Raw genomic sequence first — 22,130 nt, forward strand, 5'->3', positions numbered from 1 at the left:
GCGACCACACAGCAGCACACCATCACAGAGAGCGACCACACAGCACACCATCACAGAGAGCGACCACACAGCAGCACACCATCACAGAGAGCGACCACACAGCACACCACAGAGAGCGACCACACAGCAGCACACCACAGAGAGCGACCACACAGCACACCACAGAGAGCGTCCACACAGCAGCACACCACAGAGAGCGACCACACAGCAGCACACCATCACAGAGAGCGACCACACAGCAGCACACCACAGAGAGCGACCACACAGCACACCACAGAGAGCGACCACACAGCAGCACACCACAGAGAGCGACCACACAGCAGCACACCATCACAGAGAGCGACCACACAGCAGCACACCACAGAGAGCGACCACACAGCAGCACACCACAGAGAGCGACCACACAGCAGCACACCACAGAGAGCGACCACACAGCAGCACACCATCACAGAGAGCGACCACACAGCACACCACAGAGAGCGACCACACAGCAGCACACCACAGAGAGCGACCACACAGCACACCACAGAGAGCGACCACACAGCAGCACACCACAGAGAGCGACCACACAGCAGCACACCATCACAGAGAGCGACCACACAGCAGCACACCATCACAGAGAGCGACCACACAGCAGCACACCACAGAGAGCGACCACACAGCAGCACACCACAGAGAGCGACCACACAGCAGCACACCACAGAGAGCGACCACACAGCACACCACAGAGAGCGACCACACAACAGCACACCACAGAGAGCGACCACACAGCAGCACACCATCACAGAGAGCGACCACACAGCACACCATCACAGAGAGCGACCACACAGCAGCACACCATCACAGAGAGCGACCACACAGCAGCACACCACAGAGAGCGACCACACAGCAGCACACCATCACAGAGAGCGACCACACAGCAGCACACCACAGAGAGCGACCACACAGCAGCACACCACAGAGAGCGACCACACAGCAGCACACCACAGAGAGCGACCACACAGCAGCACACCACAGAGAGCGACCACACAACAGCACACCACAGAGAGTGACCGTCAGATATGGTAACTATGGAGAGTGACCGTCAGATATGGTAACTATGGAGAGTGACCGTCAGATATGGTAACTATGGAGAGTGACCGTCAGATATGGTAACTATGGAGAGTGACCGTCAGATATGGTAACTATGGAGAGTGACCGTCAGATATGGTAACTATGGAGAGTGACCGTCAGATATGGTAACTATGGAGAGTCACCGTCAGATATGGTAACTATGGAGAGTGACCCGTCAGATATGGTAACTATGGAGAGTGACCGTCAGATATGGTAACTATGGAGAGTGACCGTCAGATATGGTAACTATGGAGAGTGACCGTCAGATATGGTAACTATGGAGAGTGACCGTCAGATATGGTAACTATGGAGAGTGACCGTCAGATATGGTGACTATGGAGAGTGACCGTCAGATATGGTAACTATGGAGAGTGACCGTCAGATATGGTAACTATGGAGAGTGACCGTCAGATATGGTAACTATGGAGAGTGACCGTCAGATATGGTAACTATGGAGAGTGACCGTCAGATATGGTAACTATGGAGAGTGACCGTCAGATATGGTAAATATGGAGAGTGACCGTCAGATATGGTAACTATGGAGAGTGACCGTCAGATATGGTAACTATGGAGAGTCACCGTCAGATATGGTAACTATGGAGAGAGAAGATATAGGTGACAGGAGGTTTACACAGATACTAAGGCTTGGCGCAAGGAATTGTGGGCCTGTGCAGTCCGCTCCTGGGCCTGGAGCTCGCATCTGACTGGGAAGCAGCGCTGTGACTGGTTGCTATGGGCAACACGCGCTGAATGACACCTAAGCAGCAGCGCCCCCTGGTGTAGAGCTCTCGGCTCCGCCCACAGTCCGTGTGCCTCCCGTCGTTCCCGCCCACACCTCCGATCACAGGCTGACCGAGTAAGGTAGGGCACAGTGGGGAGGGGGTTAACCATCCCAGAGCACGTGATCTTCCGGCCGAGTCCCGTGACTGCGCTCGTCCTCGCCTATTGCTGCGGTTGTTGGTGCGCGTGAATGCCGGCCCCGCCCATCCCTGACCCGCGGGGAACGCGCAAGGAAACCCCGTGCAAGCGCGGCCGCCATCTTGGATCGACGGGAATACAGAGAAATAGGAAGAGAAACACCGGGAGCTGCCGGGAAAGCGAGACACCTAGGCTTCCCCCCGGGCACCGACCGACCGACCGACCGACCGACCGACCGACCGCCTCCGGACACTGCGCAGGTGAGAGCCGCCCCTCCGGTCATCCCGGTACTCTGTATACCGCCCTGAGCCCCTGTATATACTGTGTGAGGAGACAGCCCCCCCCCCCCTGTATATACTGTGTGAGGAGACCCCCCCCCCCTGTATATACTGTGTGAGGAGACAGCCCCCCCCCCTGTATATACTGTGTGAGGAGACCCCCCTGTATATACTGTGTGAGGAGACAGCCCCCCCCCCTGTATATACTGTGTGAGGAGACAGCCCCCCCCCCTGTATATACTGTGTGAGGAGACAGGCCCCCCCCCCCTGTATATACTGTGTGAGGAGACAGCCCCCCCCTCTATATACTGTGTGAGGAGACCCCCCCTGTATATACTGTGTGAGGAGACCCCCCCCCTGTATATACTGTGTGAGGAGACAGACCCCCCTGTATATACTGTGTGAGGAGACCCCCCCCCTGTATATACTGTGTGAGGAGACCCCCCCCCTGTATATACTGTGTGAGGAGACCCCCCTGTATATACTGTGTGAGGAGACCCCCCCTGTATATACTGTGTGAGGAGACCCCCCCTGTATATACTGTGTGAGGAGACCCCCCCTGTATATACTGTGTGAGGAGACCCCCCCCCCCCTGTATATACTGTGTGAGGAGACCCCCCTGTATATACTGTGTGAGGAGACCCCCCCCCCTGTATATACTGTGTGAGGAGACCCCCCCCCTGTATATACTGTGTGAGGAGACCCCCCCCCTGTATATACTGTGTGAGGAGACCCCCCCCCCTGTATATACTGTGTGAGGAGACCCCCCCCCTGTATATACTGTGTGAGGAGACAGCCCCCCCCCCTGTATATACTGTGTGAGGAGACAGCCCGCCCCCCTGTATATACTGTGTGAGGAGACCCCCCCCCTGTATATACTGTGTGAGGAGACACCCCCCCCCCCCTGTATATACTGTGTGAGGAGACCCCCCCCCCTGTATATACTGTGTGAGGAGACCCCCCCCCCCTGTATATACTGTGTGAGGAGACCCCCCCCCTGTATATACTGTGTGAGGAGACAGCCCCCCCCCCTGTATATACTGTGTGAGGAGACAGCCCGCCCCCCTGTATATACTGTGTGAGGAGACAGCCCCCCCCCCCTGTATATACTGTGTGAGGAGACAGCCCCCCCCTATATACTGTGTGAGGAGACCCCCCCCCCTGTATATACTGTGTGAGGAGACAGCCCCCCCCTGTATATACTGTGTAAGGAGACCCCCCCCCCCTGTATATACTGTGTGAGGAACCCCCCCCCCTGTATATACTGTGTGAGGAGACAGCCCCCCCCTATATACTGTGTGAGGAGACAGCCCCCCCCCCTATATACTGTGTGAGGAGACAGCCCCCCCCTCTATATACTGTGTGAGGAGACAGCCCCCCCCTCTATATACTGTGTGAGGAGACAGCCCCCCCCTCTATATACTGTGTGAGGAGACCCCCCCCCCCCTGTATATACTGTGTGAGGAGACCCCCCCCCCTGTATATACTGTGTGAGGAGACAGACCCCCCCCCCCTGTATATACTGTGTGAGGAGACCAGCCCCCCCCTGTATATACTGTGTGAGGAGACAGCCCCCCCCTGTATATACTGTGTGAGGAGACAGCCCCCCCCCCTGTATATACTGTGTGAGGAGACCCCCCCCCCTGTATATACTGTGTGAGGAGACAGCCCCCCCCCCCTGTATATACTGTGTGAGGAGACAGCCCCCCCCCCTGTATATACTGTGTGAGGAGACAGCCCCCCCCCCCCTGTATATACTGTGTGAGGAGACCCCCCCCCTGTATATACTGTGTGAGGAGACCCCCCCCCCCTGTATATACTGTGTGAGGAGGACCCCCCTGTATATACTGTGTGAGGAGACAGCCCCCCCCCCCTGTATATACTGTGTGAGGAGACAGCCCCCCCCCCCCTGTATATACTGTGTGAGGAGACAGCCCCCCCCCTGTATATACTGTGTGAGGAGACAGCCCCCCCCCTGTATATACTGTGTGAGGAGACAGCCCCCCCCCCCTGTATATACTGTGTGAGGAGACCCCCCCCTGTATATACTGTGTGAGGAGACCCCCCCCCCCTGTATATACTGTGTGAGGAGACCCCCCTGTATATACTGTGTGAGGAGACAGCCCCCCCCCCTGTATATACTGTGTGAGGAGACAGCCCCCCCTCTATATACTGTGTGAGGAGACCCCCCTGTATATACTGTGTGAGGAGCCCCCCCTGTATATACTGTGTGAGGAGACCAGCCCCCCCCCCTGTATATACTGTGTGAGGAGACCCCCCCCCTGTATATACTGTGTGAGGAGACCCCCCCCTCCCTGTATATACTGTGTGAGGAGACCCCCCCCTCCCTGTATATACTGTGTGAGGAGACCCCCCCCACCTGTATATACTGTGTGAGGAGACCCCCCCCCCCCTGTATATACTGTGTGAGGAGACAGACCCCCCCTGTGTATACTGTGTGAGGAGACCCCCCCCCCCCTGTATATACTGTGTGAGGAGACCCCCCCCCCCTGTATATACTGTGTGAGGAGACCCCCCCCCCCTGTATATACTGTGTGAGGAGACCCCCCCCCTGTATATACTGTGTGAGGAGAACAGCCCCCCCCTGTATATACTGTGTGAGGAGATCCCCCCCTCCCTGTATATACTGTGTGAGGAGACCCCCCCCCCTGTATATACTGTGTGAGGAGACAGCCCCCACCCCCTGTATATACTGTGTGAGGAGACAGCCCCCCCCTGTATATACTGTGTGAGGAGACCCCCCCCCCCCTGTATATACTGTGTGAGGAGACAGCCCCCCCCCTGTATATACTGTGTGAGGAGACAGCCCCCCCCCCCCCTATATACTGTGTGAGGAGACAGCCCCCCCCCTGTATATACTGTGTGAGGAGACCCCCCCCCCCCTGTATATACTGTGTGAGGAGACCCCCCCCCCCCTGTATATACTGTGTGAGGAGACCCCCCCTGTATATACTGTGTGAGGAGACCGACCCCCCTGTATATACTGTGTGAGGAGACCCCCCCCCCCCTGTATATACTGTGTGAGGAGACAGCCCCCCCCCTGTATATACTGTGTGAGGAGACAGCCCCCCCCCCTGTATATACTGTGTGAGGAGACAGACCCCCCCCCCCTGTATATACTGTGTGAGGAGACAGCCCCCCCCCTCTATATACTGTGTGAGGAGACAGCCCCCCCCCCTGTATATACTGTGTGAGGAGACAGCCCCCCCCCTGTATATACTGTGTGAGGAGACAGCCCCCCCCCCCTATATACTGTGTGAGGAGACAGCCCCCCCCCTGTATATACTGTGTGAGGAGACCCCCCCTGTATATACTGTGTGAGGAGACCCCCCCTGTATATACTGTGTGAGGAGACAGACCCCCCTGTATATACTGTGTGAGGAGACAGACCCCCCTGTATATACTGTGTGAGGAGACAGACCCCCCTGTATATACTGTGTGAGGAGACAGACCCCCCTGTATATACTGTGTGAGGAGACCCCCCCCTGTATATACTGTGTGAGGAGACCCCCTCCCTGTATATACTGTGTGAGGAGACCCCCCTCCCTGTATATACTGTGTGAGGAGACCCCCCCCCCTGTATATACTGTGTGAGGAGACCCCCCCCCCTGTATATACTGTGTGTGGAGACCCCCCCCCTGTATATACTGTGTGAGGAGACCCCCCCCCCCCTGTATATACTGTGTGAGGAGACCCCCCCCCCCCCCCCCTGTATATACTGTGTGAGGAGACCCCCCCCCCTGTATATACTGTGTGAGGAGACCCCCCCCCCCTGTATATACTGTGTGAGGAGACCCCCCCCTGTATATACTGTGTGAGGAGACCCCCCCCCTGTATATACTGTGTGAGGAGACCCCCCCCTGTATATACTGTGTGAGGAGACCCCCCCCTGTATATACTGTGTGAGGAGACCCCCCCCCCCTGTATATACTGTGTGAGGAGACCCCCCCCCCTGTATATACTGTGTGAGGAGACCCCCCCCCCTGTATATACTGTGTGAGGAGACCTCCCCCTGTATATACTGTGTGAGGAGCCCCCCCTGTATATACTGTTTGAGGCGACCCCCCTGTATATACTGTGTGAGGAGACCCCCCCCCCCTGTATATACTGTGTGAGGAGACAGCCCCCCCCTGTATATACTGTGTGAGGAGACCCCCCCCTGTATATACTGTGTGAGGAGACCCCCCCCTGTATATACTGTGTGAGGAGACCCCCCCTGTATATACTGTGTGAGGAGACCCCCCCTGTATATACTGTGTGAGGAGACCCCCCCTGTATATACTGTGTGAGGAGACCCCCCTGTATATACTGTGTGAGGAGATCCCCCCCTCCCTGTATATACTGTGTGAGGAGACCCCCCCTGTATATACTGTGTGAGGAGACCCCCCTGTATATACTGTGTGAGGAGATCCCCCCCTCCCTGTATATACTGTGTGAGGAGACCCCCCCTGTATATACTGTGTGAGGAGACCCCCCCTGTATATACTGTGTGAGGAGACCCCCCCCCCTGTATATACTGTGTGAGGAGATCCCCCCCCCTCCCTGTATATACTGTGTGAGGAGACCTCCCCCTGTATATACTGTGTGAGGAGACCCCCCCTGTATATACTGTGTGAGGAGACCCCCCCCCCCCCCCCCCTGTATATACTGTGTGAGGAGTAGGGATGTCACGATACCAGAATTTTAAGTTCGATACCGATACCAGCTTTCTTATTTCGATACTCGATACTAATTTGATACTAAATAAAGTTTGAAAAAAAAACCCATGTAAAAATACAAATATACTGTAATTTCCCCCCGCCCAGACTGCGAATATGATGCCCCTATGTACAACATTTTTATTTTTCTGACTTTTTGATCACTTTGGATACATTTTATAGTTCTGACAATTATGCATGCAATGGTTGCTAAATACAGGTATGTTCCTTTTTTTTTATTATTACTTATTTTGAAATAAAAAAGGGAAAAGGGAGATTTTTGGAACCTTTATTATTATTTATTTTAATTTTTTAAAAACACACTTTTTATTTCCCCTCTACCTCGCAGCATACCTCCCTATGCACTACAATTCCCAGCATACCTCCCTATGCACTACAATTCCCAGCATACCTCCCTATGCACTACAATTCCCAGCATACCTCCCTATGCACTACAATTCCCAGCATACCTCCCTATGCACTACAATTCCCAGCATACCTCCCTATGCACTACAATTCCCAGCATACCTCCCTATGCACTACAATTCCCAGCATACCTCCCTATGCACTACAATTCCCAGCATACCTCCCTATGCACTACAATTCCCAGCATACCTCCCTATGCACTACAATTCCCAGCATACCTCCCTATGCACTACAATTCCAGCATACCTCCCTATGCACTACAATTCCCAGCATACCTCCCTATGCACTACAATTCCCAGCATACCTCCCTATGCACTACAATTCCCAGCATACCTCCCTATGCACTACAATTCCCAGCATACCTCCCTATGCACTACAATTCCCAGCATACCTCCCTATGCACTACAATTCCCAGCATACCTCCCTATGCACTACAATTCCCAGCATACCTCCCTATGCACTACAATTCCCAGCATACCTCCCTATGCACTACAATTCCCAGCATACCTTCCTATGCACTACAATTCCCAGCATACCTCCCTATGCACTACAATTCCCAGCATACCTCCCTATGCACTACAATTCCCAGCATACCTCCCTATGCACTACAATTCCCAGCATACCTCCCTATGCACTACAATTCCCAGCATACCTCCCTATGCACTACAATTCCCAGCATACCTCCCTATGCACTACAATTCCCAGCATACCTCCCTATGCACTACAATTCCCAGCATACCTCCCTATGCACTACAATTCCCAGCATACCTCCCTATGCACTACAATTCCCAGCATACCTCCCTATGCACTACAATTCCCAGCATACCTCCCTATGCACTACAATTCCCAGCATACCTCCCTATGCACTACAATTCCCAGCATACCTCCCTATGCACTACAATTCCCAGCATACCTCCCTATGCACTACCATTCCCAGCATACCTCCCTATGCACTACCATTCCCAGCATACCTCCCTATGCACTACCATTCCCAGCATACCTCCCTATGCACTACCATTCCCAGCATACCTTCTTATGCACTACAAGTACCAGCATACCTCCCTATGCACTACAATTCCCAGCATACCTCCCTATGCACTACCATTCCCAGCATACCTCCCTATGCACTACAAGTACCAGCATATCTCCTTATGCACTACAAGTACCAGCATATCTCCTTATGCACTACAAGTACCAGCATACCTTCTTATGCACTACAAGTACCAGCATACCTTCTTATGCACTACAAGTACCAGCATACCTTCTTATGCACTACAAGTACCAGCATACCTTCTTATGCACTACAAGTACCAGCATACCTTCTTATGCACTACAAGTACCAGCATACCTTCTTATGCACTACAAGTACCAGCATACCTTCTTATGCACTACAAGTACCAGCATACCTTCTTATGCACTACAAGTACCAGCATACCTTCTTATGCACTACAAGTACCAGCATACCTTCTTATGCACTACAAGTACCAGCATACCTTCTTATGCACTACAAGTACCAGCATACCTTCTTATGCACTACAAGTACCAGCATACCTTCTTATGCACTACAAGTACCAGCATACCTTCTTATGCACTACAAGTACCAGCATACCTTCTTGTGGGGAGTTGTGCACAAGGAGGTATGCTGGGAGTTGTAGTGCGTGCACAAGGAGGTATTCTGGCATGTTGTGTCAGGAGGCTGCTGCACAACTGCAACTCCCAACCTACCTCCTTGTGCACTACAACTCCCCACAAGAAGGTATGCTGGGGGTTGCAGTTGTGCATTAGCAACCTCCTGACACAACAACTCCCAGCATACCTTCGTATGCACTAAAACCCCCACATACCTCCTTGTGTACTGCAACTCCCCACAAAAAGGTATGCTGGGAGTTGTAGTGGACACTGAGGTATTCTGGAACTTGTAGTGCACAAGGAGGCTGCTAATGCACAACTGCAACACCCAGCATACCTTCTTGTGGGGAGTTGTAGTGCACAAGGAGATATGGTGGGAGTTTCAGTTGTGCAGCAGCAACCTCCTGGCACAACAACTCCCAGCAGCATACCACCTTGTGCACTACAACTCTCAGCATACTTCCTTGTGCACAAAGAGGTATGCTGTGGGTTGTACTAGTGCACAACGAGGTATGCTGCTGGGAGTTGTAGTGCAGCAGCAGCCTCCTGACACAACTCCCAGCGTACCTCCTTGTGCACAACTCCCCACAAAAAGATATGCTGGGAGTTGTTCCACTGTGCCGGCGGGCCCTGGGGGGACGGTGACAGGATTGTGGAGGGACCCCACTGCAGCCGCAGGTCCTGGTGGGAGAACTAAAGGGCGCAGGGAACCCCGCTGTATTAGTGGGTCCTGGAGTGTGCTGCGGTTCTGGAGGGTGCGGGGGACGCCGCTGCACCAGCCGGTCCCGGGGTGGGGAGACTGATAATGGTTAAGTGACTGCCGTGGACTGGCGGAGGAGGGGACACCAGGGGGCAGTACCCAGTAGGGCTGGGCGGTATACCGCAAAAATACCGATACCGTCACTGGCGTCGGTTAACCGACCTCAACTTAGCCAGGACGGTATCTGCGGTATTTTTGCTTTTCTATCTCCCTGTCAGAGTGCCCCCTCACTGCGCCCATCCTGTGAGAGCGCCCCCCGCACACACGCACGCCGCCTGGCATTAGCGCTGTACATTATGTGCAGGGGCGCTAATATCAGAGCGGGAGGTGGTGGAGGAGCAGCAGTGTAAGAAGGCCCCGCCCCCCGCAAGTCCCGTCCAAGCGCCCGCCCTCCTTACCTGTCCGATACCACCCCACCCCCAGCGGTCCAGTCCCGTCCGATGCCCCCCACTGGTCCCGTCCTGTCCGAGGCCCCCCACCTCTCCCCTCCGAGGCTCCTCCCCCACACACCCGGCCGGCGAACACTGCCCATGTTTTCCTGTGTGTGCAGGGACGCCGGCGTGTCAGAGCTGGAGGAGCAGCATTTTGGGGCGGCTGTCCTGTACTTCCCTAAGTAACAGTACAGGAGTGTAGCATAGGAGGAATGAATGGGCTGCAGCAGGCAGGATAAGTTATAGGAGACATCCTGCTGCAGCCCATTCATTCCTCCTATGCTACAGCCCTGTACTGTTACTGAGGGAACTACATTTCCCTGTATAGTAATACACCCCTATCCGCCGCCCTGTATAGTCATACACCCCTGTCCCCCCCCTCCCCCCCTGTATAGTCATACACCCCTGTCCCCCCCTGTATAGTCATACACCCCTGTCCCCCCCCCCCCCCCTGTATAGTCATACACCCCTGTCCCCCCCCCTGTATAGTCATACACCCCTATCCCCCCTGTATAGTCATACACCCCTATCCGCCCCCTGTATAGTCATACACCCGTATCCCCCCTGTATAGTCATACACCCCTATCCGCCCCCTGTATAGTCATACACCCCTGTACGTCCTCCCTGTATAGTCATACACCCCTATCCGCCCCCCCTGTATAGTCATACACCCCTATCCGCCCCCCCTGTATAGTCATACACCCCTATCCGCCCCCCCTGTATAGTCATACACCCCTATCCGCCCCCCCTGTATAGTCATACACCCCTGTACGTCCTCCCTGTATAGTCATACACCCCTATCCGCCCCCCCTGTATAGTCATACACCCCTATCCGCCCCCCCTGTATAGTCATACACCCCTATCCGCCCCCCCTGTATAGTCATACACCCCTATCCGCCCCCCCTGTATAGTCATACACCCCTATCCGCCCCCTGTATAGTCATACACCCCTATCCGCCCCCTGTATAGTCATACACCCCTATCCGCCCCCCCTGTATAGTCATACACCCCTATCCGCCCCCCCTGTATAGTCATACACCCCTATCCGCCCCCCCTGTATAGTCATACACCCCTATCCGCCCCCCCTGTATAGTCATACACCCCTATCCGCCCCCCCTGTATAGTCATACACCCCTATCCGCCCCCCCTGTATAGTCATACACCCCTATCCCCCCCCCTGTATAGTCATACACCCCTATCCGCCCCCCCTGTATAGTCATACACCCCTATCCGCCCCCCCTGTATAGTCATACACCCCTATCCGCCCCCCCTGTATAGTCATACACCCCTGTCCGCCACCCCTGTATAGTCATACACCCCTATCCGCCCCCCTGTATAGTCATACACCCCTATCCGCCCCCCCTGTATAGTCATACACCCCTATCCGCCCCCCCTGTATAGTCATACACCCCTATCCGCCCCCCCTGTATAGTCATACACCCCTATCCGCCCCCCCTGTATAGTCATACACCCCTATCCGCCCCCCTGTATAGTCATACACCCCTATCCGCCCCCCCTGTATAGTCATACACCCCTATCCTCCCTGTATAGTCATACACCCCTATCCTCCCTGTATAGTCATACACCCCTGTCCGCCACCCCTGTATAGTCATACACCCCTGTCCGCCACCCCTGTATAGTCATACACCCCTGTCCGCCACCCCTGTATAGTCATACACCCCTATCCGCCCCCCTGTATAGTCATACACCCCTATCCGCCCCCCCTGTATAGTCATACACCCCTATCCGCCCCCCCTGTATAGTCATACACCCCTATCCGCCCCCCCCTGTATAGTCATACACCCTATCCGCCCCCCCTGTATAGTCATACACCCCTATCCGCCCCCCCTGTATAGTCATACACCCCTATCCGCCCCCCTGTATAGTCATACACCCCTATCCGCCCCCCTGTATAGTCATACACCCCTATCCCCCCCCCCTGTATAGTCATACACCCCTATCCTCCCTGTATAGTCATACACCCCTATCCTCCCTGTATAGTCATACACCCCTATCCTCCCTGTATAGTCATACACCCCTATCCTCCCTGTATAGTCATACACCCCTATCCGCCCCCTGTATAGTCATACACCCCTGTCCGCCACCCCTGTATAGTCATACACCCCTACCCCCCCCTGTATAGTCATACACCCCTATCCGCCCCCTGTATAGTCATACACCCCTGTCCGCCACCCCTGTATAGTCATACACCCCTGTCCCCCCCCCCTGTATAGTCATACACCCCTATCCTCCCTGTATAGTCATACACCCCTATCCTCCCTGTATAGTCATACACCCCTATCCTCCCTGTATAGTCATACACCCCTATCCTCCCTGTATAGTCATACACCCCTGTCCTCCCTGTATAGTCATACACCCCTGTCCGCCACCCCTGTATAGTCATACACCCCTATCCCCCCCTGTATAGTCATACACCCCTATCCCCCCCGTATAGTCATACACCCCTATCCTCCCTGTATAGTAACACACCCCTGTCCGCCCCCCCTGTATAGTCATACACCCCTATCCTCCCTGTATAGTCATACACCCCTATCCGCCCCCTGTATAGTCATACACCCCTGTCCGCCACCCCTGTATAGTCATACACCCCTATCCCCCCCTGTATAGTCATACACCCCTATCCGCCCCCTGTATAGTCATACACCCCTGTCCGCCACCCCTGTATAGTCATACACCCCTATCCCCCCTGTATAGTCATACACCCCTATCCCCCCCTGTATAGTCATACACCCCTATCCGCCCCCTGTATAGTCATACACCCCTGTCCGCCACCCCTGTATAGTCATACACCCCTGTCCCCCCCCCTGTATAGTCATACACCCCTATCCGCCCCCTGTATAGTCATACACCCCTATCCGCCCCCTGTATAGTCATACACCCCTATCCGCCCCCTGTATAGTCATACACCCCTGTCCGCCACCCCTGTATAGTCATACACCCCTATCCCCCCCTGTATAGTCATACACCCCTGTCCGCCACGCCTGTATAGTCATGCTCAGTGAGTTTTTTACTTTTTTGATATTGACAGTTTTTCATAGCAAGTGGGTGTGGTTTGCAAAGAGGGGCGTGTCATAATTATCGTTCAGTTATCGTTACCGCGGCTACATGTGCGATTAACCGCGATATTGATTTTGGCCCATATCGCCCAGCCCTAGTACCCAGAGAACATAGCCGGCGCTCAGTTAGTCGCCGGCCGTGTTCTCTGAACTACACTTCATGTTAAGTTGCGCTATTACGCAACTTAACAAAGTTTCGATACCAGGAAATCCTGGTACCGAACCGTTTTTCTGCCCAAAATATCGATAGTAGTATCGATATTTCGGTGCATCGTGCATCACTAGTGAGGAGACAGACCACCCCCCCTCTATATACTGTGTGAGGAGACAGACCACCCCCCCTCTATATACTGTGTGAGGAGACAGCCCCCCCCCTTCTATATACTGTGTGAGGAGACATCCCCCTCCCTCTATATACTGTGTGAGGAGACATCCCCCTCCCTCTATATACTGTGTGAGGAGACAGCCCCCCCCCCCCCTGTATATACTGTGTGAGGAGACAGCCCCCCCCCCTATATACTGTGTGAGGAGACAGCCCCCCCTGTATATACTGTGTAAGGAGACCCCCCCCCCCCCCTGTATATACTGTGTGAGGAACCCCCCCCCCCTGTATATACTGTGTGAGGAAACCCCCCCGGTATATACTGTGTGAGGAAACCCCCCCCCCCCCTGTATATACTGTGTGAGGAAACCCCCCCCCTGTATATACTGTGTGAGGAGACCCCCCTGTATATACTGTGTGAGGAGACAGCCCCCCCCTCTATATACTTTGTGAGGAGACAGCCCCCCCCCTCTATATACTGTGTGAGGAGACCCCCCCCCCTGTATATACTGTGTGAGGAGACGGACCCCCCCCTGTATATACTGTGTGAGGAGACAGACCCCCCCCCCCCCTGTATATACTGTGTGAGGAGACAGACCCCCCCCCCCCCCCTGTATATACTGTGTGAGGAGACAGACCCCCCCCCCCCCTGTATATACTGTGTGAGGAACCCCCCCCCCCTGTATATACTTTGTGAGGAGACAGCCCCCCCCTCTATATACTTTGTGAGGAGACAGCCCCCCCCCTCTATATACTGTGTGAGGAGACAGCCCCCCCCTGTATATACTGTGTGAGGAGATGGACCCCCCCCTGTATATACTGTGTGAGGAGACAGACCCCCCCCCCCCCCCCCTGTATATACCGTGTGAGGAGACAGACCCCCCCCCCCCCTGTATATACTGTGTGAGGAGACAGACCCCCCCCCCCCCCTGTATATACTGTGTGAGGAGGCAGACCCCCCCCCCCCCTGTATATAATGTGTGAGGAGACAGGCCCCCCCCCCTGTATATACTGTGTGAGGAGACAGCCCCCCCCTCTATATACTGTGTGAGGAGACAGCCCCCCCCCCTGTATATACTGTGTGAGGAGACAGCCCCCCCCCCCTATATACTGTGTGAGGAGACAGCCCCCCCCCCCTATATACTGTGTGAGGAGACAGCCCCCCCCCTGTATATACTGTGTGAGGAGACAGCCCCCCCCTGTATATACTGTGTGAGGAGACAGCCCCCCCCCTGTATATACTGTGTGAGGAGACAGCCCCCCCCCCCCTGTATATACTGTGTGAGGAGACAGCCCCCCCCCCCTGTATATACTGTGTGAGGAGACAGCCCCCCCCTGTATATACTGTGTGAGGAGACCCCCCCTGTATATACTGTGTGAGGAGACCCCCCCCCCCTGTATATACTGTGTGAGGAGACCCCCCCCCCTGTATATACTGTGTGAGGAGACAGACCCCCGCCCTGTATATACTGTGTGAGGAGACAGACCCCCGCCCTGTATATACTGTGTGAGGAGACAGACCCCCGCCCTGTATATACTGTGTGAGGAGACAGACCCCCGCCCTGTATATACTGTGTGAGGAGACAGACCCCCGCCCTGTATATACTGTGTGAGGAGACAGACCCCCGCCCTGTATATACTGTGTGAGGAGACAGCCCCCCCCTCTATATACTGTGTGAGGAGACCCCCCCCCCCTGTATATACTGTGTGAGGAGACAGCCCCCCCCCCCCTGTATATACTGTGTGAGGAGACCCCCCCGCCCTGTATATACTGTGTGAGGAGACCCCCCCCCTGTATATACTGTGTGAGGAGAACCCCCCCCTGTATATACTGTGTGAGGAGACAGACCCCCCCCCCCTGTATATACTGTGTGAGGAGACCAGCCCCCCCCCTGTCTATACTGTGTGTGGAGACCCCCCCCCCCCCCTGTATATACTGTGTGAGGAGACCCCCCCCCCTGTGTATATACTGTGTGAGGAGACCAGCCCCCCCCCCTGTATATACTGTGTGAGGAGACCCCCCCCTGTATATACTGTGTGAGCAGAACCCCCCCCTGTATATACTGTGTGAGGAGAACCCCCCCCTGTATATACTGTGTGAGGAGACCCCCCCCCCACCTGTATATACTGTGTGAGGAGACCCCCCCCCCCCCCCCTGTATATACTGTGTGAGGAGACAGACCCCCCCCCCCTGTATATACTGTGTGAGGAGACAGACCCCCCCCCCTGTATATACTGTGTGAGGAGGCAGACCCCCCCCCCCCCCTGTATATACTGTGTGAGGAGACAGCCCCCCCCCCTCTATATACTGTGTGAGGAGACAGCCCCCCCCCCCTCTATATACTGTGTGAGGAGACCAGCCCCCCCCCCCCCCTGTATATACTGTGTGAGGAGACAGCCCCCCCCCTATATACTGTGTGAGGAGACAGCCCCCCCCTCTATATACTGTGTGAGGAGACAGCCCCCCCCCCTCTATATACTGTGTGAGGAGACAGCCCCCCCCCCTCTATATACTGTGTGAGGAGACAGCCCCGCCCCTGTATATACTGTGTGAGGAGACCCCCCCCCCCTGTATATACTGTGTGAGGAGACAGCCCCCCCCCCTGTATATACTGTGTGAGGAGACAGCCCCCCACCCCCTGTATATACTGTGTGAGGAGACAGCCCCCCCCCTGTATATACTGTGTGAGGAGACCCCCCCCCCCTGTATATACTGTGTGAGGAGACAGCCCCCCCCCCTGTATATACTGTGTGAGGAGACGGACCCCCCCCCCTGTATATACTGTGTGAGGAGACAGCCCCCCCCTGTATATACTGTGTGAGGAGACAGCCCCCCCCCTGTATATACTGTGTGAGGAGACAGCCCCCCCCCCCCCCTGTATATACTGTGTGAGGAGACAGCCCCCCCCCCCTGTATATACTGTGTGAGGAGACAGCCCCCCACCCCCTGTATATACTGTGTGAGGAGACAGCCCCCCCCCCCCTGTATATACTGTGTGAGGAGACAGCCCCCCCCCTGTATATACTGTGTGAGGAGACCCCCCCCCCCCCTGTATATACTGTGTGAGGAGACCCCCCCCCCCCCCCTGTATATACTGTGTGAGGAGACCCCCCCCCCTGTATATACTGTGTGAGGAGACAGCCCCCCCCTCTATATACTGTGTGAGGAGACAGCCCCCCCCTCTATATACTGTGTGAGGAGACCCCCCCCCTCTATATACTGTGTGAGGAGACCCCCCCCCCCCCCTGTATATACTGTGTGTGGAGACCGCCCCCCCCCCCTGTATATACTGTGTGAGGAGACAGCCCCCCCCCCTGTATATACTGTGTGAGGAGACAGACCCCCCCCCCCTGTATATACTGTGTGAGGAGACAGCCCCCCCCCCTGTATATACTGTGTGAGGAGACCCCCCCCCTGTATATACTGTGTGAGGAGACCCCCCCCTGTATATACTGTGTGAGGAGACCCCCCCCCCTGTATATACTGTGTGAGGAGACAGCCCCCCCCCCTGTATATACTGTGTGAGGAGACAGCCCCCCCCCTGTATATACTGTGTGAGGAGACAGCCCCCCACCCCCTGTATATACTGTGTGAGGAGACAGCCCCCCCCCCCTGTATATACTGTGTGAGGAGACAGCCCCCCCCCCTGTATATACTGTGTGAGGAGACAGCCCCCCACCCCCTGTATATACTGTGTGAGGAGACAGCCCCCCACCCCCTGTATATACTGTGTGAGGAGACAGCCCCCCCCTCTATATACTGTGTGAGGAGACAGCCCCCCCCTGTATATACTGTGTGAGGAGACAGACCCCCCCCTCCCCGTCACTACCGCTTCTCCTCCCGTCCTCTCCGCACCCCTCCTGTGTACAGATGTGGGGGGGCTGTCACCTCCTCCTCCCGTCCTCTCCGCACCCCTCCTGTGTACAGATGTGGGGGGGGGGGGCTGTCACCTCCTCCTCCCGTCCTCTCCGCACCCCTCCTGTGTACAGATATGGGGGGGGGCTGTCACCTCCTCCTCCCGTCCTCTCTGCACCCCTCCTGTGTACAGATGTGGGGGGGGGCTGTCACCTCCTCCTCCCGTCCTCTCCGCACCCCTCCTGTGTACAGATGTGGGGGGGCTGTCACCTCCCGTCCTCTCTGCACCCCTCCTGTGTACAGATGTGGGGGGGCTGTCACCTCCTCCTCCCGTCCTCTCCGCACCCCTCCTGTGTACAGATGTGGGGGGGGGGGGCTGTCACCTCCTCCTCCCGTCCTCTCTGCACCCCTCCTGTGTACAGATGTGGGGGGGGGCTGTCACCTCCTCCTCCCGTCCTCTCCGCACCCCTCCTGTGTACAGATGTGGGGGGGCTGTCACCTCCCGTTCTCTCCGCACCCCTCCTGTGTACAGATGTGGGGGGCCTGTCACCTCCCGTCCTCTCCGCACCCCTCCTGTGTACAGATGTGGGGGGGCTGTCACCTCCCGTCCTCTCCGCACCCCTCCTGTGTACAGATGTGGGGGGGCTGTCACCTCCCGTCCTCTCCGCACCCCTCCTGTGTACAGATGTGGGGGGCCTGTCACCTCCCGTCCTCTCCGCACCCCTCCTGTGTACAGATGTGGGGGGGCTGTCACCTCCCGTCCTCTCCGCACCCCTCCTGTGTACAGATGTGGGGGGGCTGTCACCTCCCGTCCTCTCCGCACCCCTCCTGTGTACAGATGTGGGGGGGGCTGTCACCTCCCGTCCTCTCCCCACCCCTCCTGTGTACAGATGTGGGGGGGCTGTCACCTCCTCCTCCCGTCCTTTCCGCACCCCTCCTGTGTACAGATGTGGGGGGGGGGGCTGTCACCTCCTCCTCCCGTCCTCTCCGCACCCCTCCTGTGTACAGATGTGGGGGGCTGTCACCTCCTCCTCCCGTCCTCTCCGCACCCCTCCTGTGTACAGATGATGGGGGGGGGGGGCTGTCACCTCCTCCTCCCGTCCTCTCTGCACCTGGCCTGTATGGTTTTCACATATCCGTGCCCCTGCACGTTAACCCCGTATAGGCCGCACGGCCGCTGCACACCACCTAGGCTGCATTTAGCAGGGGAAGGGGTGTCGCCTTTGTCACAGCTGAGAGAGGAGACAGAGACTTCCTGAGAAGGTGCAGCAGGACATGAATAAGTCATGAGGATTACAGGCCTGGACGGCGGAACGGGACGGAGAATCCACATCTGTCTCATCATCACTAGTAGCTGATGTCACTGGTTGTGTATACTCTGTATTCTGTATGTGATATCACTGTATATAATACACAGTACATACACATGGATTATGCTGTAGGGGTGTAGCTAATTTCACTGGTTGTGGATATAGGGTGACGCTGTGGCTGATGTCACTGGGTGTAGATATAGGGTGACGCTGTGGCTGATGTCACTGGTTGTAGATATAGGGTGACGCTGTGGCTGATGTCACTGGTTGTAGATATAGGGTGACGCTGGGGCTGATGTCACTGGGTGTATATATAGGGTGACTCTGTATCTGATGTCACTGGTTGTGGATATAGGGTGACGCTGTGGCTGATGTCACTGGTTGTGGCTATAGGATGACGCTGTATCTGATGTCACTGGGTGTAGATATAGGTTGACGCTGTATCTGATGTCACTGGTTGTGCATATAGGATGACGCTGTATCTGATGTCACTGGTTGTGGATATAGGGTGACGCTGTGGCTGATGTCACTGGTTGTGGATATAGGGTGAGGCTGTATCTGATGTCACTGGTTGTGGATATAGGGTGACGCTGTGGCTGATGTCACTGGTTGTGGATATAGGGTGAGGCTGTATCTGATGTCACTGGTTGTGGATATAGGATGACGCTGTGGCTGATGTCACTGGTTGTGGCTATAGGATGACGCTGTATCTGATGTCACTTGGTGTGGATATAGGGTGACGCTGTGGCTGATGTCACTGGTTGTGGATATAGGATGACGCTGTGGCTGATGTCACTGGTTGTGCATATAGGGTGACGCTGTGGCTGATGTCACTGGTTGTGGATATAGGGTGACGCTGTGGCTGATGTCACTGGTTGTGGATATAGGGTGACGCTGTGGCTGATGTCACTGGTTGTGGATATAGGGTGACGCTGTATCTGATGTCACTGGTTGTGGATATAGGGTGACGCTGTGGCTGATGTCACTGGTTGTGGATATAGGATGACGCTGTGGCTGATGTCACTGGTTGTGGATATAGGGTGACGCTGTATCTGATGTCACTGGTTGTGGATATAGGGTGACGCTGTATCTGATGTCACTGGTTGTGGATATAGGGTGACGCTGTGGCTGATGTCACTGGTTGTGGATATAGGATGACGCTGTGGCTGATGTCACTGGTTGTGGATATAGGATGACGCTGTATCTGATGTCACTGGTTGTGGATATAGGGTGACGCTGTGGCTGATGTCACTGGTTGTGGATATAGGGTGACGCTGTGGCTGATGTCACTGGTTGTGGATATAGGGTGACGCTGTATCTGATGTCACTGGTTGTGGATATAGGGTGACGCTGTATCTGATGTCACTGGTTGTGGATATAGGGTGACGCTGTGGCTGATGTCACTGGTTGTGGATATAGGATGACGCTGTGGCTGATGTCACTGGTTGTGGATATAGGATGACGCTGTATCTGATGTCACTGGTTGTGGATATAGGGTGACGCTGTATCTGATGTCACTGGTTGTGGATATAGGATGACGCTGTGGCTGATGTCACTGGTTGTGGATATAGGGTGACGCTGTATCTGATGTCACTGGTTGTGGATATAGGGTGACGCTGTATCTGATGTCACTGGTTGTGGATATAGGATGACGCTGTATCTGATGTCACTGGTTGTGGATATAGGGTGACGCTGTGGCTGATGTCACTGGTTGTGGATATAGGATGACGCTGTATCTGATGTCACTGGTTGTGGATATAGGGTGACGCTGTGGCTGATGTCACTGGTTGTGGATATAGGGTGACGCTGTGGCTGATGTCACTGGTTGTGGATATAGGGTGACGCTGTATCTGATGTCACTGGTTGTGGATATAGGGTGACGCTGTATCTGATGTCACTGGTTGTGGATATAGGGTGACGCTGTGGCTGATGTCACTGGTTGTGGATATAGGATGACGCTGTGGCTGATGTCACTGGTTGTGGATATAGGATGACGCTGTATCTGATGTCACTGGTTGTGGATATAGGGTGACGCTGTATCTGATGTCACTGGTTGTGGATATAGGGTGACGCTGTGGCTGATGTCACTGGTTGTGGATATAGGGTGACGCTGTATCTGATGTCACTGGTTGTGGATATAGGGTGACGCTGTATCTGATGTCACTGGTTGTGGATATAGGGTGATGCTGTGGCTGATGTCACTGGTTGTGGATATAGGGTGACGCTGTATCTGATGTCACTGGTTGTGGATATAGGGTGACGCTGTATCTGATGTCACTGGTTGTGGATATAGGGTGACGCTGTGGCTGATGTCACTGGTTGTGGATATAGGGTGACGCTGTGGCTGATGTCACTGGTTGTGGATATAGGGTGACGCTGTATCTGATGTCACTGGTTGTGGATATAGGATGACGCTGTATCTGATGTCACTGGTTGTGGATATAGGGTGACGCTGTGGCTGATGTCACTGGTTGTGGATATAGGATGACGCTGTATCTGATGTCACTGGGTGTAGATATAGGATGACGCTGTATCTGATGTCACTGGGTGTAGATATAGGATGACGCTGTATCTGATGTCACTGGTTGTGGATATAGGATGACGCTGTATCTGATGTCACTGGTTGTGGATATAGGATGACGCTGTATCTGATATCACTGGTTGTATATATAAGGTGACGCTGTATCTGATGTCACTGGGTGTAGATATAGGGTGACGCTGTATCTGATGTCACTGGGTGTAGATATAGGGTGACTCTGTATCTGATGTCACTGGGTGTAGATATAGGATGACGCTGTGGCTGATGTCACTGGGTGTAGATATAGGATGACGCTGTATCTGATGTCACTGGTTGTAGATATAGGGTGACGCTGTATCTGATGTCACTGGTTGTGGATATAGGATGACGCTGTGGCTGATGTCACTGGTTGTAGATATAGGGTGACGCTGGGGCTGATGTCACTGGGTGTATATATAGGGTGACGCTGTGGCTGATGTCACTGGTTGTAGATATAGGGTGACGCTGGGGCTGATGTCACTGGGTGTATATATAGGGTGACGCTGTGGCTGATGTCACTGGTTGTAGATATAGGGTGACGCTGTGGCTGATGTCACTGGTTGTAGATATAGGGTGACGCTGTGGCTGATGTCACTGGTTGTAGATATAGGGTGACGCTGTGGCTGATGTCACTGGGTGTATATATAGGGTGACGCTGTATCTGGTGTCACTGGTTGTGGATATAGGGTGACGCTGTATCTGATGTCACTGGTTGTGGATATAGGGTGACACTGT

General features: G+C 54.8%; 1 protein-coding gene across 1 annotated transcript in view; it reads left to right on the top strand.

The window, feature by feature from the left end:
• The first annotated feature begins 2,077 nt into the window (after positions 1 to 2,077).
• The window catches only part of RAB14 (RAB14, member RAS oncogene family), a 51,957-nt gene continuing 31,904 nt past the window's right edge, over positions 2,078 to 22,130 (top strand). The window contains exon 1 of the mRNA XM_069986609.1: positions 2,078 to 2,291. The gene's annotated coding sequence lies outside the window, so the exon portion shown is untranslated. The remainder of the gene's footprint in view (positions 2,292 to 22,130) is intronic.

This window comes from Dendropsophus ebraccatus, chromosome 10 (genome assembly GCF_027789765.1).
Source record: "Dendropsophus ebraccatus isolate aDenEbr1 chromosome 10, aDenEbr1.pat, whole genome shotgun sequence".
NCBI classification, from domain to species: Eukaryota; Metazoa; Chordata; class Amphibia; order Anura; family Hylidae; genus Dendropsophus; species Dendropsophus ebraccatus.